This window comes from Chiloscyllium punctatum, chromosome 44, assembly GCF_047496795.1.
Source record: "Chiloscyllium punctatum isolate Juve2018m chromosome 44, sChiPun1.3, whole genome shotgun sequence".
Lineage (NCBI taxonomy): Eukaryota > Metazoa > Chordata > Chondrichthyes > Orectolobiformes > Hemiscylliidae > Chiloscyllium > Chiloscyllium punctatum.
The window spans coordinates 6,003,892-6,021,735 of NC_092782.1; positions in this window are offsets into that span (position 1 = coordinate 6,003,892).

Genomic DNA, 17,844 nt, shown 5'->3' on the forward strand with positions numbered 1-17,844 from the left:
TCATTCTCTCCCTTGTTACCCTTTGTCCTTAATATATTTGTAGAATCCCTTTGGATTCTCTTTAACCCTATTTGCCAAAGCTATCTCATGGCCATTTTTGTCCTCCTGATTTCCCTCTTAACTATACTTCAACCACCCTCATACTCTTTTGGGGATTCACTCAATCCCTGCTACTTATACCTGACATATGCTTCCTACATTTTCTTGACCTGAACCTCAATTTCTCTCGTCATCCAGCATTCCCTACACCTACCAGTCTTGCCCTTCACACTAACAAGAACATAATGTCACTGGACTCTTCTTATTTAATTTTCGAAGACTTCCCATTTTCCAGCTGTCCCTTTACTTGCAAAGATCCCCTCCTCATCAATGTTTGAAAGTTCTTGCCGAACACCTTCCTCTGATTTGAAATTTTAAATTTTAGATCAGGGCTATCCTTTTCCATCGCTATCTTGAAACTAATTTTTGGAGGTTTATAATGTCATGTGGGGCACAGATAAAGGTGAGTAGCCAAAGTTTTTTTCCCACAAGTAGGCAGTCCAAAACTATCCATCATCGGTTTAAGGTGAGAAGGGAAAGATTTAAAACGGACCTAAAGGGCAATTTTTTTACGCAGAGGATGATGCACATATGGAATGAGCTGCCAAAGGAAGTAGTAGAAGTGAATACAATTAGAACATTTAAAAGACATTGGGACATCATTTGGAATAGGGAAGGTTTTGAAGGATATGGGTCAAACACAGGTAAATGGGGCTAGTTCAGTTTATGATACCCTGATTTCCATGGATGAGTTGGACCATAGAGTCTGTTTCCATGTCGTATGATTCTCTGATGGGATTTGTTCACACTCACGGAATCATATTCCAGACACAATGTCCGCCAGTTGCTTGACCAATCCATGGCAGAAGCTGCCAGGCGTTAGTAAGGCTGACTTTGTATGGTGACAGGGCTACATTTGCCTTTGCCGTTTGTTGTATCCTGGTCCGTTTCTGATGGATTGTTTGATTTCATTCCTTTCTATGGACTTTGTCACAGTTTAGTGTAACTGATACAACTGAGTGTCAGATCTGAAGAAAGGTCACTGGACTCTGCTTTCTCTCAACAGATGCTGCCAGACCTGCTGAATTTCTCCAGCAACTTCTGGTTTTGTTTAGATTTCCAACATTTGGAGTTTTTTTTTGTTGTTCTGACTTCTCCCCTTACAAATAGTCATTTTGTGACCATTCAATCCTCGTGTGTAAGATCTTTGTCTGAGAGTGCTCCTGTGAAGGTGCCTTGCCAAATTTTACTAAATATGAGATGTTGTTCAGGTGGAAGGGAGAGCTATTGGATTGGGGACCAGCCAGTGAGGGAATAGCACGAAAGGGGCAAAATTGGAGCAGTGATAGCCTCGGTGAAGAGACATAATGGAACAATCACTGTGGTGGGCTCCAGTAACAGGAAGAGCTGACAGAAGTGAATTAGCAGAGAGCATTGACCTATAGGTTCAACTTTACAGGGCTTGTAGAAGCACCACAGCGCCACCTATCGTGGAGACAAGGCCCAGCGGTAATTGTACCACACTGCCACCTATTGACAGACCTAGATGTTTTTGGGAGGTAAGTAGATCGTGCAAAATCAATTATGACAGAAATGGGTTATGGCTGTGATTAAAAAGCATGACAGAAATAGATATGACAATTATGTATGACAAGAAGTAAATGCGACATTTGTAGGATGTGGGTGCATGCAGGACCTTTAATATATTACAAATGGACCATCCACAGCAATGCTCTTGATCAATTGGATGCTTGATTGCTTTGTCATTAGTGTGATGGAAGAATATTACAGGAAATAAAGATGACAGTTTCGGAGTTTGTGCACTAAACAAAACCTTATAAAACATACTAGATAAGTATGGAAGAGAAGAAATTGGGGAAATGGCAGCTTTTTAAAAAAAACTATGAAAGAAATATTGTGGTATTCCAGATATGAAAATAACAGTGGATTGTCAATAGAATTGTGTAGTACCCTTCTGGAAGTTTCCTGGCCATATTGACAATGCTTCTTTAGTTTCCATTGCATGTTGGAATAATTACGACTATTTGAAAGTTTGCCTTGGCATATCTTTACAATGATACATACAAATATTAGCTTAGCATCATAGCTATGCTGGCTGAAATTCTGTTTAGACTTACAAGTACCATTGGCCATCTGAGCTCAAAATATTAATTTCTTATTTACTTTGTAATTTGGTGTATTTTTGTTAAAGAATCTAAGTGTTTGCTTGGGACATGAGTCAGAATTCTCTGTTTGAAAATACAGTGCCATGGATTGTGCTGAATATCTGACATTTGACCAATAATGTTTCTCTCAAATTCTACTATCCACAAAGTTTGTAACTGGAGTTCAAATTAAAGTTTCAGCTGTAAATTTATTCACCAGCTCATCTTTAATAAATCTTGTCATGCAGCCTTCTGGAAACATGGAAGGTTGGTCTAGGTTTTGAAGCTAAATTTGAAATGACACTAAGCTCATCAATAAAAAATATTAAATCCAATTGAAATTGTAAATAATTATGACAGATTGTTGAATATTTTATTTAGAACTGTTATTGTGATGATATTTCTTGGTCATAGATATGAATGTGACCTGTGGACAAAACTGGTGACTGTGTATGTACAAGTACAGGTTTTTAAGTAGGTTTACATGTGGGTGTGTATATTGGAAGTCTGTAGGTGTTTGTGAAAATGTAGGTGCACATATGTAGGTGTGTATATGAGTGTGTGTGTATAACTGTGTGTAGTGTACTTAGGTATATGTTTGCAGATGCATAGGTGTGCATGAGTGTGTGTAGAAGTGTATGTATACATATGTAGATATGTGTAAGTGTAAGTAGTGTACATAAAAATGTAAGAAAGCAATACTAATCTATACTGAAGAGTCGACCATTAGCCCCTAAAACCTGCTGTTCCATTCAATACGATTGAGGCTGATCTCTTGCCTCATTTCAATTTTCCCAGCTATTCTCCAGATCATTTGATTCCCTAAAATACATTAAATGTATTCAGTGCCTGAGCACAATATTTCAAGGTCAACAATTCCAAAGGTTCATGATTCTTTGATGTAAAACAAATTTATCCTCATTCCAGTTCTAAATGATTGTCAACGTATCCTGACACTGCACACCCCTGTTCTTGATTCCCTGGGTAATGGAAACAACTCTGTGTTTACTAATGCTTCCTATAATTTTTCTTTCTGGGTGCAGTGGAGAACTCTGAGACTGGAAGTCAGTGTGTCGGCATGCTGATCACACTGATCATTGTGTGTGGAACCTTGGAGAAAAATCAGAGTGGCCTTGTGGACATGCAGCTTAGAGGAAATCACGGGTGTCTACTGTTAAGCCTTTTCAAAAACTTGTACATTTCAATGAGTTCACTTCTTTTTACACTCCAAAGAAAATCGACCCAAGTTGTAAGTTTGCTCACTGAGCTGGTAGATTTGTTCTCAGATGTTTCATTACCATGCTTGATAATATCATCAGTGCATAATGATGAAGCGTCAGTGTGCTGTCCGGCTTGCTATTTATCTGTCTGTTGTGGTGGATGATATCACTTCCAGTTCTGTTTTTGAGAAGTTGGTAAATGGGGTCCAAATCTATATGTTTTTTAAAATGGAGTTCTGGTTTGAATGCCAGGCCTTTAGGAATTGCTGTGCATGTCTTTGTTTAGCCTGTCCCAGGATGGATGTATTGTCCCTATTGAACTTGTGTCCCTCTTCGTTTGTGTATATGGATAGCTGTGATAATTGGTCATGTCTTTTGGTGTCAAGAGTGTGATGCTGGAAAAGTTAAGCCGGTCAAGCAGCTTCCGAGGAGCAGGAGAGTCGATATTTCAAGCGTAAGCTCTTCATCAGGAAGCTCTTCAGACGCTGCCTGACCGGCTGAGCTTTTCCAGCACCATAGTCTTTGACTCTGATCTCCAGCATCTGCAGTCCTCACTTTTTCCATGTCTTTTGGTGGCTAGTTGGTGATCATGTCTAGACCCAGTTTAACCAACCCCTCATCAGTGGACAACCCTCTCATTTCAGGAATCAATTTAGCAACTTTCACTGAATTCCTTCCCAGACAAACTACATTCTTCCTTAAATATAAAGACCATATATAGCCCCCAGCCATGCAATCAGATCCTGTGTGCACCAGCTGGTAGGAGTATTCACTGACATCTTTAACCTCTCCTTGCTTTGATTTGAAATCCCCACCTGCTTCAAGAAGACCACCATCATCCCAGTACCAAAGAAATATCATGGAGTTTGCCTCAATGACCCATTACTCAGTGGCTCTGACCTGCATAGTTATGAAGTGCTTCAAGGGGTTAGTCATGGCTCACATCAACTGCAGCCTTACCAGAATGCCTTGATCTTTTGAAATTCGCCAATCAGCACAACAGATCCACGGAAAACTGCATCTCCATGGCCCTACACACATCCCTGGAATAACTGGTTAACAAGGATATCCATGTTAAGGTCCTACTTATTGACTAAAGCTCCCTCATCAACACCGTACTTCCAAACAAACTCATCTCCAAACCTCAAGAGCTAGGTCTTGGCTCCCCTCTCTGTAACTAGATCCTCGATTTTCTTACTCATAGATCACCATCAGTGAGATAGGTGACAACACCTCCTCCACCATAGTTCCCAAGACCAATGCCCCACAAGGCTATGGACTCCAAGCTACTTACTGTACACCTTATCCTTATGCGCTCATGACTATGTGGCCAAATTCTGTCCCATCTTCATTTACAAATTTGCTGATGACACCACTGTTGTAGGTTGGATCTCATACAACGATGAGACAAAGTACAGGAATGAGACTGAGTTCTTAGTGGCATGGAGTAAAGATAACTACCTTTTTTCCCTGGGGTCAGGGAGTCTAGAACTAGAGGGCATAGGTTTAGGGTGAGAGGGGAAAGATACTATCCATGCCCCTCATAATTTTGTAAACCTCTAATGTCACCCCTCAGCCTCCAGGGAAAACAGCCCCATTCTGTTCAGCCTCTCCCTGTAGCTCAAGTCCTCCAACCCTGGTAACATCCTTGTAAATCTTTTCTGAACCCTTTCAAGTTTCACAATATCTTTCCGATATTTCCATGAGTCCTTATCCAACAGTGGCTTAACCAACGTCCTGTACAGTCACAACATGACCTCCCAACTCCTGTACTCAATACTCTGACTAATAAAGTTGTATACTATCTTTCTGTGTTCCGCGTATAAGTACACCCAATCTCTCTGTACAATACATTCTGCTCTTCCATTCTTACTAATGAAGTGAATAACCTCAGATTTTCCCATATTATACTTTGTCTGCCCTCTTGTTGCCAATTCAGTTAGAGATTAGATTAGAGTGGTGCTGGAAAAGCACAGCAGTTCAGGCAGCATCCGAGAAGCAGTAAAATCGACGTTTCGGGCAAAAGCCCTTCATTCCTAATGAAGGGCTTTTGCCCAAAACATTGATTTTACTGCTCCTCAGATGCTGTCTGAACTGCTGTGCTTTTCCAGCACCACTCTAATCTAAACTCTGGTCTCCAGCATTTGCAGTCATTGTTTTTACCTAGCCAATTCAGTTAGCCTGCCTATATCTCTTCACAGCTATTCAGTGTCTTCCTCTTAGCTTTAGATTCCCATTTGGTTTTGTAACATCTGCAAATTTGAATACATTACACTTGATTTCTTTGTCTAAGTCATCAGTAGAGAATAAATATCCATGGTCCCAGTCCTGATCCTTAGAGCACTCCACTAGTTACAGCCTGCCAACTTGAAAATGTACCATTTCTCTGTTTCCTATTCATTAACCCATCCGCTATAATGTGATATAATCCTTGATGCCATGTGTCCTTATCCATAATAACATTTTGTGTGGGTAAAGTAAGGGGTTAGGGTAGTGTGGCAAGTGACAGATGAGTGCGATGGATAGATAGCTTGGGCGAAGAGAGTCAGGTTATGAAGGGTGTCAGGTTAGGTCAGGGGATGTTCAGGCTGGTTCAGTTGGGAGTTGGTGGAGTTGGGTGGTGGTGTCCGATCGAGTGTTTATATTTAAGAGGGGAAAAAGCAATAACATCTGACACATAGCAGTTTTTGAAAACGTTCATCCATTTTGTTTTGTCACCTACCGAAAAGCATTGTAACAATTGTGCAGAGTCCTGCAATCTCTTAAGAAATGACAATGGCCGTTTACACCGTATCTTCAGAATTTCAATGGTCCTTACACCAAGGTTCTAGTGAATGCAACAGATAACCTGAAAAGAATTTATCTTTCAAATTCTTTACTTAACAAACATACAAGATGTTAAATGGTCCATTCAATGACATTAAACTTATTTATGCAATTACTTTCGCTACATTTTAAACCTCTCCTACAATGATTCCCTCCAGAGAACGCCCATCATGAAATCCCTGAGACTTGTGTTAATAGAGCTTCCCACAGCTATCACTATGGGAACTATCTTCTATCCTTCATAAATTGGTTAAATATAGAATACTACAGCTTCTCAAGTACCCGAAAGTCATATGCTACAAGCATTGTGTGATTACAACTCCCAGGATTTAATTATGTCTGATTGCCCTCTGAATAACAATGAACACGATCATATTTTGGAATGGAATAGATCTAATATGCCAGTGGTGTTTTTTTATGACAGCTGGAAAGGCTGACATTTAAAGAATATGCTAGTACTTGCTTTTTCTCACTCTGCCTCCTTATTTCCACACACAAAGATTAGGATTTGGACAACTGTGTCTATCCATGTCCCTCCAATTCTGCTTTGAATTGTCATCCATGGAATGTCCCAACTCTGGTTCTGCTCATGTCTTGTGTCTGCCACCATCTGTAGAGTTTGTGATGGAATCCATTGCATTGAATGCTTACTGTGTGCAATATGTGCTGGAAGTCAAGATTCTGTGAAAGTGTGTCATTTAGAGTACACTCAATTCCACGGGTGCTACTTTTGACTGTTTTAAAATATTAGTTGCAGAAATAGGGGCAAGCCTTTTTACAAAGTTTTGAAGAGGTCACTCAGGACAGTTTGTGGCGGGGTGGGGGGTGGCAGTGGTCACTGAAGAAGTGTTCCAACTTTACAAATAGAGAGGGGAAAGGAAGAAAAAGACAGACAGAGGATGATATTGGCTTCATGTTAGCAGGGCTGCGGTTAGCCATATAGCGGAGAACACAGATGAACTGCACCCATTCTGTGCACATGATTCAGTGAAGAGTCAAGAGAAGTTGGATGTTTCTGTGCTGTCAAAACTCAGGAGAATGTTCTAGGAATGGGCGGACAGCTAGGTTGAAATCAGGACTTGGAAGAAATCCTTGGGAGCTGAGAACTCACTCATTGTTGGTAATGTCATAAGAGGGGCTCAAAACAAGTCGGCAGGCATTAAAATTAATTGCAGCTACAAAGCTGGGGGTTTTGGAAAGCCGATGAGGAGTATTTTCTTGGTGAAACTGAGTGAAATTGGAAGTCAGCGAAGAAACCTAGCAACAGGTCTGGATCAGTGAAGCTAGTTATCAGTGAAGAGTTAGAGTTATGTTTGTGAAGGGGGCACTGAAGCATGGTTTCAGGGTGCAGGGAAACTGAACATGGAGATCCGTGTGCATTAATCTTTGGTAATGGCACGACATAAACACCAATTAATTAGCAAACAATATGGGATCCTGGGCTTCAAAATGGAGGTATTGAGTACAACAGCCAGGACATTGTGTTGAGCCCTCTTTGCAATTACTTTATTATTGTTTCCTGAATGAAATTATGTATATCATGTGCTCTATTCAAACAAATTGATTTCTGCACTTTCCCCCTTGAGTTAACAAGTTGTTTTGGATATTCTGCTGATGGAAGATGACATATGCATTGGACAATCTAGGATATGTTTGTTAGATGCTGCATCTGAGCTCATTCTGGCAATAGTCCTGTACCGGACATGAGTTTATACCAGGCTGATTCATGGTGAGAAATTAACAAGTTTACACTGGCAGTCAGAGGCAGGATTTACTTAGATGTCAGTCCATGTTGCCAGTTCAAACAGAGTAAAATTAAAGGACACAGTGTAACATGGTAAACTACACTCCAGCTTTCTTTATGAACTGATACTAGTCTTATTCCAGGTTTTTAAGTCAATAACAACAAGAGTCCGGATGTAGAATAGAGCTCACAATAGCCTCAATTCTAAAACTTCTGGCAGAGCAAATGAACTATAGCTTTTTGTACTCTTTCTGTAAATGCCTGAACTGTTCTTCTATTCATTTATTCTATCGGAAACATGTGTCCCAGTTGCATCAGAGCATTTCTCATTTCATAAGCTGCATACCTTTTGAACACTTGTCACCATTATATAACGTATGATTTCAACATAGTGTCCATGTTCAATTCCAGTAACAGACGAACAGGATTGAGCTTTCCTTCATTAAAACGTAGCAAGTCTGGCAGTATCTCTCGAGACAAAAAACAGAATTAATGTTTCAAGTCCAGTGACCCCTCATCCAAACTGAAAGCAGCTGGGAAATAGTTGTATTTGATGACAGAAGATGGGGTTGCAGGGTGAGGAGAGGAGAGCAGTAAATGGAATATGGGAAGATGGTGCTTAGAGAAGGAGAAAGGAAAGAGAGAGAAAGGAAAGGCAAACAAAGAGATTGCTGATGTTAAAGCAAGAGAGAGACAAATACTGAATGGGTGCTAGCAAAAAGTGTGAATAATTGAAAATGGATTGGCTGTGCTGGAAGCAATATCTACAGAACAGGACCATTGTGTGTTGGAGTGACTAACAAATATGGAGGAAGATATTCTCACTCTGAAATTGTTCAACTCAATGTTGAGTTCTGAAGGCTCTAAGATATCTAGGGAGAAGATGAGGGGATTCCATTATGTGCTCGCCTAAGGAAAATTTAGCCATCACTATTTTGAAATTTTGAAATGATCTTATATAAACAGAGAGAGACCCTTGTGTGAAGATGGTGATCACTGACTGTTATTATCTCTATAGAGTCCAATAAACTGCAAAACATCAATTCAAACTTCTCGTTCATGGCTGGAAGGATAACATGGAAGGATTTTATAATTTAAGACTTCTGCATAGCTAAAAGAACTATTGACTAACCAGTATTTTGTGGGCAACTCATAATATAAACCACAGAAATGAACTTTTCCCTTCTTACTGTTAACATAACTAAAAAACTCACTTCACAGGCATAATTCACACTGTACTTTTAACAGTTATTTGATTTTCCAGGACCTGATCCAAAATGATTTTTAGCTCTTAAGGCTTTATTTCAGTTCCTTTTTTTTACCCTGGCCCGGTCACTGTTAACACGAGGAGCTATCTTTCAAAGTGAGTAATTCTGGCCATCAGCCATCTAACACAAACTACATGAATCTTCCAGCCTTGTTTAAAATGCTCATGAATTTGGTATTATCAATCAAAGTGCAAGCTCCCTCTCACATTCCTGTCTAGTTAACAATTCAGACTTTTAGCTCCTAGCTGCTCCCACTCTCTTGATCTTGGAAGACTAACTCTATGAGTTTCTGGGTTAGTTTAAAAATTCTTCCCTTCTCAAAGCTCCTCGACACAGCAATATGAATTGCATGAGACTGGTATCAATGTAAAAACATTAATTAGCTTCCCTTGAGACTCCATTCTGCTTTCACTTGAAGGTGAATCAATAGTTTGAAGTTGAACTCCTTACAATCTGACATTCTTAGTACTTTGGAGCTTCAACTACTGCAAGCTTAGACACTGCTGCCATTGTGTCCAAGTGTGAGTAGCTTACAACTTTATCGCAAATAAACTGAGCCTTCCTTTAATCATTAATGCCCACTTTTGTCAAACAAATTTCAGAACAGATCACATGGCCCCATCAATTTATCCAAAATTAGAGACACAGTCCCCAAAGACAACAGCCTTAAGCGACCTCGTACTGTAATGTGCCATCAACTCTGAGTTGTCTCGGACTAATTTTTAGGATTGTGTCCCTCTACTTAAAACTTCTGAACCAGAAACACTTGTATAAATCCTCACCAATCCTTTGATCATTTTATGATGTGGAGGAGCTGATGTTGGACAGGGGTGGACAAAGTTAAAAATCCCACAACACCAGGTTATAGTCCAACAGGTTTATTTGGAAGCAGTAGCTTTTGGAGTGCTGCTCTTTCATCAGGTGGTTTTAAGATAAGACCATGAGGCACAGAATTTATATCAAAAGATTACAGAGTCATACAACTGAAATGAAATATTGAACAAACCTGGATTGTTGTTACTGGTAATCTTAAAGATTTAAGGCAACGCTGGCAAATTTGCACATTCTGTTTTTCACTGTTTAATCCTTTTAGCCTCAACGCTTTGTTAATAATCCAGATTAATATTTTAACTTGGAAACCAAAATGAAAAGCCAAGGTCAAAACTACTGGTTTGAACAATACTCCAGGTTTGTTTAATATATCATTTCAGTTGCATGGCACTGTAATCTTTTGCTGTCTCTTATGGTCTTATTCTCCACAACCACCCAATGAAGGAGTGGCTTTCCGAAAGCTAGTGTTGGACTATAACCTGGTGTTGTGTGATTTTTTAAAACCTTGATCATTTTAAACATCTTCATGAGGTTGTAATGATTGTAATGAGGTCAGCCAGGTGAATATGAGTTCCCTGACTGGGATTGTCAACCTGGTCTAATTAGGGAGCCCTGGCTAACAGATAGATACAGAAGTGTCAGGCATTCTGACACCCAGAGAGCTGGCTCTGAGGGAGCTGGACCAGTGTCAAGGACTTTCCATGTGTAAAGCAGTTGACTTAGTGATGGGATACTGACCTCTGTGGAGTTATTTCAGAGGTCACCTGGTAATCTTAAAGATTTGAGGCAACATCAGTATGTTTGGGCATTCTGTTTTTAATTATTTAATCCTTTTAGCCTCAGCACTTTGCAAATAATCCAGGTTTACATTTTTTTGGATTCAAAAATCAAAATGGAAAGTCAAGGCCAAACCTACTCATTTAGAAAGAGATTAAAAGATGAAGTAAACGGTTACGCTCGCCTTCCCAGCAGTCCTTCACTCCTTGCTCGCACCTCTTAGCAAATGGGTAAATCAGATAAAAGTGATTAAGTTATACATACCAGGGTTATAACAGCCTCTAGGTTGTCACAGGAAATGAAGTGTGAGTTTCCATACTTGAGAACCTATCAAGGGTAAAATTCAGTAATAGGTTTTACCCCAAGTCATGAATTGAACACTATGGACATGTTGAACATGAGGAATGTGTTGGGTGATATCTTTGTAATTTCGTAAAGACAAAAACATGAACTTTAATAACAGCACTAAACATCATAATTAAAACAAAATAAAGCACAGAAGAGTTTTGCTTCAGGGATAGTATTGAGCAACAGACTGTCAGGTCAATTAGGCTACATGCCCATTCACTAGAACTCATTGAAATTAATAGCCAATTACTGGAGTCATGTTAATAGCTTCACTGTATAATCTGAATCCACAGTGTACCAGCTAGTTAGTTCAGATGGTTACAGCATGCTTAAGAATGCCAGGGTCATGGGTTCAATCACAATACTAGCCAATATCTAGTGTTTCCAGGCAAGTGCTGACTTCAGCAATGATTTACTGTTCCACATCCAGCCAATCAGCCTAGTTTGTCGGCTAAATAGAATGAAATCTGCAGACACATAAATATACATTATTTCTATGAAATGTGAAGTGCTATTAAATAAATGAAATCTTGTAAGTATTTCCATAAAGTTGGAGCATTGGTTGTATTATGGGCTTAATGATACGTAATATGCTGATGTGTAGTGGTCAGAAAAGGACGAATGAAACATTAAGGGAAGATCTGAAACTTGAATCTTGCCCACGAGCCTGAAAGTTAAAAGTATGAAGCGAGTCTCCCCAGGTGGGAGATGTAGTCAATTCACAGCATACTTGCATTCTGAAGAGTTTAGATTTGTCTGGAAGAAAGGTTTTATCACAAAAAAAAAGCATATTGCTTTCGGAATGGTGAAGAATAGAACAGCTTCAGTAAGGAAGAAAATGACAGACTCCCATTTGAGATCAGAGGAGGTAAAGAGGGTTATGTTGCACTGAAATGTCTGGTATTTTCCCGCAGGTCGGGGTAGGGGAATATCATCCTATACCTTTAGAAGGCATGGATGTATCATAGCTATGCTACTGTCCCCCAACACCTCCTCTTTTCCATGGACCTCCAGTCCCTGTACATGTCCATCCACCATGGTGAAGGCCTCCTAGCCCTCCTTTTCCTTCTTTCCTGCTGATCCAACCAGTACCCTTCCACCGGTATACTCATTTCATTGGCGGAACTGGGTCCTCACCCTCAACAACTTTGCCCTTGAATCCTCCCACTTCCTTCAGACCAAAAGGGGTGGCCATGGACACTCATATGGGCCCCAGCTATGCCTGCCTTTTCACTGGGTACATGGAACAGTCCATCTTCTGCAGTAAAACCGGTGCCATTCCCCACCTTTTCCTCCACTGCATTGATGACTGTATCGGTGCCATCTTGTGCTCCCATGAGGATATTGAACAGCTCATCAGCTTCACAAACACCTTCCATTCTGACCTTAAGTTCACATGTTCCTCCCCTTCCTGAACCTCTCCATCTCTATCTCTGGCAGCCGACTTGACACGGACATGTATTTCAAACTCACCGACTCACACACTACCTTGACTACATCTCCACCCACTTCCCCCTCCTGTAAAAATGTGATCCCTTACTCCCAATTCCTCTGCTTCCATGGTATCTACTCTCAGGAGGAGCAGTTCCACTCCAGGGCATCCCAGATTGCCTCCTATTTCATGGACCGCAATTTCCCCTCCCACATGACCAACACTGCACTCCAGTGCATTTCCTCACTTCCTGCATCTCCGCCCTTGAACTTCACTCCTCTAACCACAAGGAAAGAACCCCCCTGGGTCCTCACCTTTCACTCCACCAATCTACGAATATAGCGCAATATCCTCCGCCATTTCTGTCACCACAGTCAGACCCTACCAGCAGAGATATATTTCTCTCCCCACCCCTATCTGCGTTCCGCAGAGACCATTCCCTCTGTGACTTCCTCATCAGGACCATGCCCCCTACCAACCCACCCTCCACACCCGGCAGCTTCTCTTGCTGTTGCATGAGATGTAAAACCTGTGTCCACACCTCCCCCCTCACCTCGATCCAAGGCCCAAAAGGATCTTTTCACATCCAGCAGAGATTTTCCTGCACATTCACCCACCTCATCTATTGTGTCTGTTGCTCTCGATGTGGTCTCTTTTACATTGTGGAGGAACGGGCCAACTTGCAGAACATTTCAGAGAACATCTCTGGGACGTGCGCACCCACCAACCCCAATGCCCTGTGGCCAACCACTTCAACTCCCCTCTCCTTATCTCCCTCCACCCACTTCATCCCAGATCCAACCTTCCAACCAGCACTCCAACGCATCTCGTCTACATCCCGCACCTCCGCCCTCAGACTCCACCCCTCCAACCGTAACAAGGACAGAACGCCCCTGGTGCTCACCTTCCACCCTACCAACCTTCGCATAAACCAAATCATCCGTCGACATTTCCGCCACCTCCAAACAGACCCCACTACCAGGGATATATTTCCCTCCCCACCCCTTTCCGCCTTCCACAAAGACCGTTCCCTCCGCGACTACCTGGTCAGGTCCACGCCCCCAAACAACCCACCCTCCAATCCTGGCACTTTCCCCTGCCACCGCAGGAACTGTAAAACCTGTGCCCACACCTCCTCCCTCACCTCTATCCAAGGCCCTAAAGGAGCCTTCCACATCCATCAAAGTTTTACTTGCACATCCACTAATATCATTTATTGTATCCGTTGCTCCCGATGCAGTCTCCTCTACATTGGGGAGACTGGGCGCCTCCTAGCAGAGCGCTTTAGGGAACATCTCTGGGACACCCGCACCAATCAACCACACCGCCCCGTGGCCCAACATTTCGACTCCCCCTCCCACTCTGCCGAGGACATGGAGGTCGTGGGCCTCCTTCACCGCCGCTCCCTCATCACCAGACGCCTGGAGGAAGAACGCCTCATCTTCCGCCTCGGAACACTTCAACCCCAGGGCATCAATGTGGACTTCAACAGTTTCCTCATTTCCCCTTCCCCCACCTCACCCGAGTTCTAAACTTCCAGCTCAGTAACTGTCCCCATGACTTGTCCGACTTGTCCTACCTGCCTATCTTCTTTTCCACCTATCCACTCCACCCTCCTCCCGCCCCTGACCTATCACCTTCATTCCCTCCCCCACTCACCCATTGTACTCTATGCTACTTTCTCCGCACCCCCACCCTCCTCTAGCTTATCTCTCCACGCTTCAGGCTCACTGCCTTTATTCCTGATGAAGGGCTTTTGCCCGAAACGTCGATTTCGAAGCTCCTTGGATGCTGCCTGAACTGCTGTGCTCTTCCAGCACCACTAATCCAGAATCTGGTAGCTATGGTCGCTCTCCATTGTGGGAAAAAACCTGGTCATCAGGTGTGAGGCACTGTCATTGCTGTTATACATGGCACAGGTCTGGCCTATTCACAGAACTTGTGCCGCTGTAGTCACCTGGGCCATCTTCCAATTTATGTGGAGGTCAAAGATGGACCGAGTCCAAAGGGACTCGCTGTACCAAGAGCACAGCAGTTCAGGCAGCATCTGAGGAGCAGCGAAATCGACGATTCGGGCAAAAGCCCTTGCCCGAAACGTTGATTTCGCTGCTCCTCGGATGCTGCCTGAACTGCTGTGCTCTTCTAGCACCACTAATCCATAATCTGGTTTCCAGCATCTGCAGTCATTGTTTTTACCTGTGGCTGCATCAAGCTGGGCGTAGATCCCCGGAACACTACGTACTGAGGTTCTACCTGTCCCCGGTGTTGCGAAGGATGGGCCTGGCCTCGCTGCTGCGGAACGTTCCGAGTAGTTGGACTGTTCCGTATCACCTGTCCTTCGTGGAGAAGTTTATGAAGAAAAACACCTTTGGCCACAAGTCTATCAGGAAGTGGTCAGCATGTAGTGTCCTTGAGACCCTTCGGGAAAAGGAGAGGGCGGATCCTGTTGAGCGGTTCCCTGAGCAGACTGTCAAAGCCATTTGGCAGAATGCCTCATCGCCAGAACTTTCCAACAAGCACCAAGACATGGCTTGGCTGGTGGTGAGAAGGGCTCTGCCTGTGAGATCCTTTATGCACGCCCAGACTCTCAGCCGCACCGCACGCTGCCCTCGAAGCGGCTGCGGGAGGGACGAGACTGTCACACACCTCCTTCTGGAATGTGCCTACGCAGAAGAAGTCTGGAGAGGAATGCAGTGGTGTTTGTCAAGGTTTGTCCCAAGCAGCGCCGTGACATGGGACTCCGTGCTCTACGGTCTGTTCCCTGGGACACACACCGAGACAAACATCAACTGTGCCTCGAGGATCATCAACTCGGTGAAGGACGCTCTCTGGGCAGTCCAAAACCTGTTGATCTTCCAGCTGAAGGAGTTGACCCCGACTGAGTGTTGCAGCCTGGCACATTCCAAGGTCCAGGACTACGTGTTGAGGGACGCGCTGAAGCTTGGGGCAGCTGCCGCCAAGGCGCAGTGGGGAAAGACCACTGTGTAACGTCTGCCTGCCTAAAGAAGAACAGGGGACCCGCGCAGTCATTTGGGCTCTGCTGACGCCTCAGCTAAAAATGTAATCGTACAGACCTATAAATAGGAATGATTACTCTGTTTCAGCATGCAAAGAAATGGAATGTTTACATATGTATGGCATGTCCAACTGCACAGACTATCAAGTTATTTTATGAATAAAGTATATTTTTGAAATATAAAAAAATAAACAAGGAGCCCTCTGCTGATTGCCACCTATTGACTTCTCTTCCATGTTGAGCACCACTTGGAAGAAGCACAGGGTGTACTCTGGATGGGGGGTCTTCTGTATCCCTTATTAAGCTTGGTTCAGTAATACCACAGTGACCGGGCTGGCTGAGTCAAAAAGGACACAATCGCCAGAATGGGTTTGAAACAGCTGATTACAGAGCCAAAAGGAGGGAGAAACGTATTTGACCACATCCTTACCAATCTGCCTATCACACACACATTGTGGAAATGAAGCCACATTTTCACATTGGGGAACCCCCATTGTATCGTGTGGCATAACAATTGTGTTAAATGAGATAGACATATCAACTCAAAACTGGGCACCCATAGGCATGAGCCGCAGCAACATTGTATTCAGCCACAACCTGTAACGTCATGGCCTGTCATATCCTCAAATCTACCAAGACTATCTGGCTATGAAACCAACATTGAATCAAAGAAAAGTGCAGAATGGCATGTGCAGTATCAGACATACCTAATGCCTTAGCATTAACCTGGTAAAGCTACAACACAGGACTACTTGCATGCTAAATGGCAAAAACAGCGTGCAGTAGACTGAGTTTAGTGCTCCTAGAACCAATGGATCAGATCTAAGGAATGAAGTTCTACCAAATGTGGTCACAAATGGTGTGGAACAATCAAGGTATCCCTGTATCTTTCTGAATTGTTTTAGAGTCTAGAGTGTGGTGCGGGAAAAGCACAGCAGGTCAGGCAACATCTGAGGAGCAGGAGAATCGACGTCTCGGGCATAAGCCTTTCATCAGAGCACAGGGATATACTCTGGGTGGGGGACTTCAGTATCCATTATTACGATTGGCTCAGTAGTACCACAGTGACTAAGCTTTCTCCTGAATTGTTTTCAAGCTTTGTTTTTCTTTTGTCTAATAAACTAACATTGTTTTATCAAAAATACATTGACAGCCTCATGTGAACATGTTCAGTGACTGACAACAATGATAACCAAATTACAAAAGGAAACCTTATGTTCTATCAAATCAGGTTTCACTCTGGTGTCTCTCTTGGCGTGTATTACCATTAGCTGGGAACATAACAAAATGGGTTCTTTGGTCGGATAGACTCCATTGCACTTAACCGAGGAAGTGAAGGTACTGGTTGTATAAATGGAGAGTTATTATGTTACATGGATTGGAATTTCAAAATGCTTTGAATTTTGCTAACACATTTCTGGGAATAGAAAACATGACAGGAGATTATTTGATATCTTTGACTATGGATACACTGAGTGAGTCGGCAGATGAATTAAAGGAAGAAATTAAAGCAAGATCTTGGAAGGATGAGATGCTTAAAGTGATTAACCAATATTTAGAGCTAGAAGTAGAGATAACTAAAATTGAGATGTCACCATTAGAACCTACTAAGATTGTTCATGAGGTGGAAGGTGGCTTCCCAGCAGATATACTCATGACTTTGGAGAAGTCATATCATAATGAAAGATCCTTGTCTCGACATATTGCAGAAATGTAGCCTCATTAATTTAACTGCTGGGAAAATTATTTCTGACTTTATTTCCCTATTACACATCAGGCTGCCTACCGTACAGAGTCAAATATCAAAGTGGCATCTCACAGCCAGCTTTGTCCTAATAGCAATCAATTCTTTCATGATTGAATACTGTTTGACTTTTAACTCTGGGCTACTTTGGGACCAGAACAAAGTCCTAAACTGCACTCAGTGAGCCACCGGGGCGGTATATAATGGGATTCTTACTCGAGAACACCCCTTAGCTATAGCTGTAAACTGAGGGTCTGACATAAGAAACTCAGGCTGGAGATGCCCTGCTGATATGCTTCAATCTACATGGGGGCTGATTCCAAATTCACTTTACGCTCTGACCACCAACCTCCTGACGCCCTCCCCCACCCCTCACAAACACTACCCACTTCTTCATTCAAAATCCCCCAACCCAAGTACCATTCTGCTGTTAA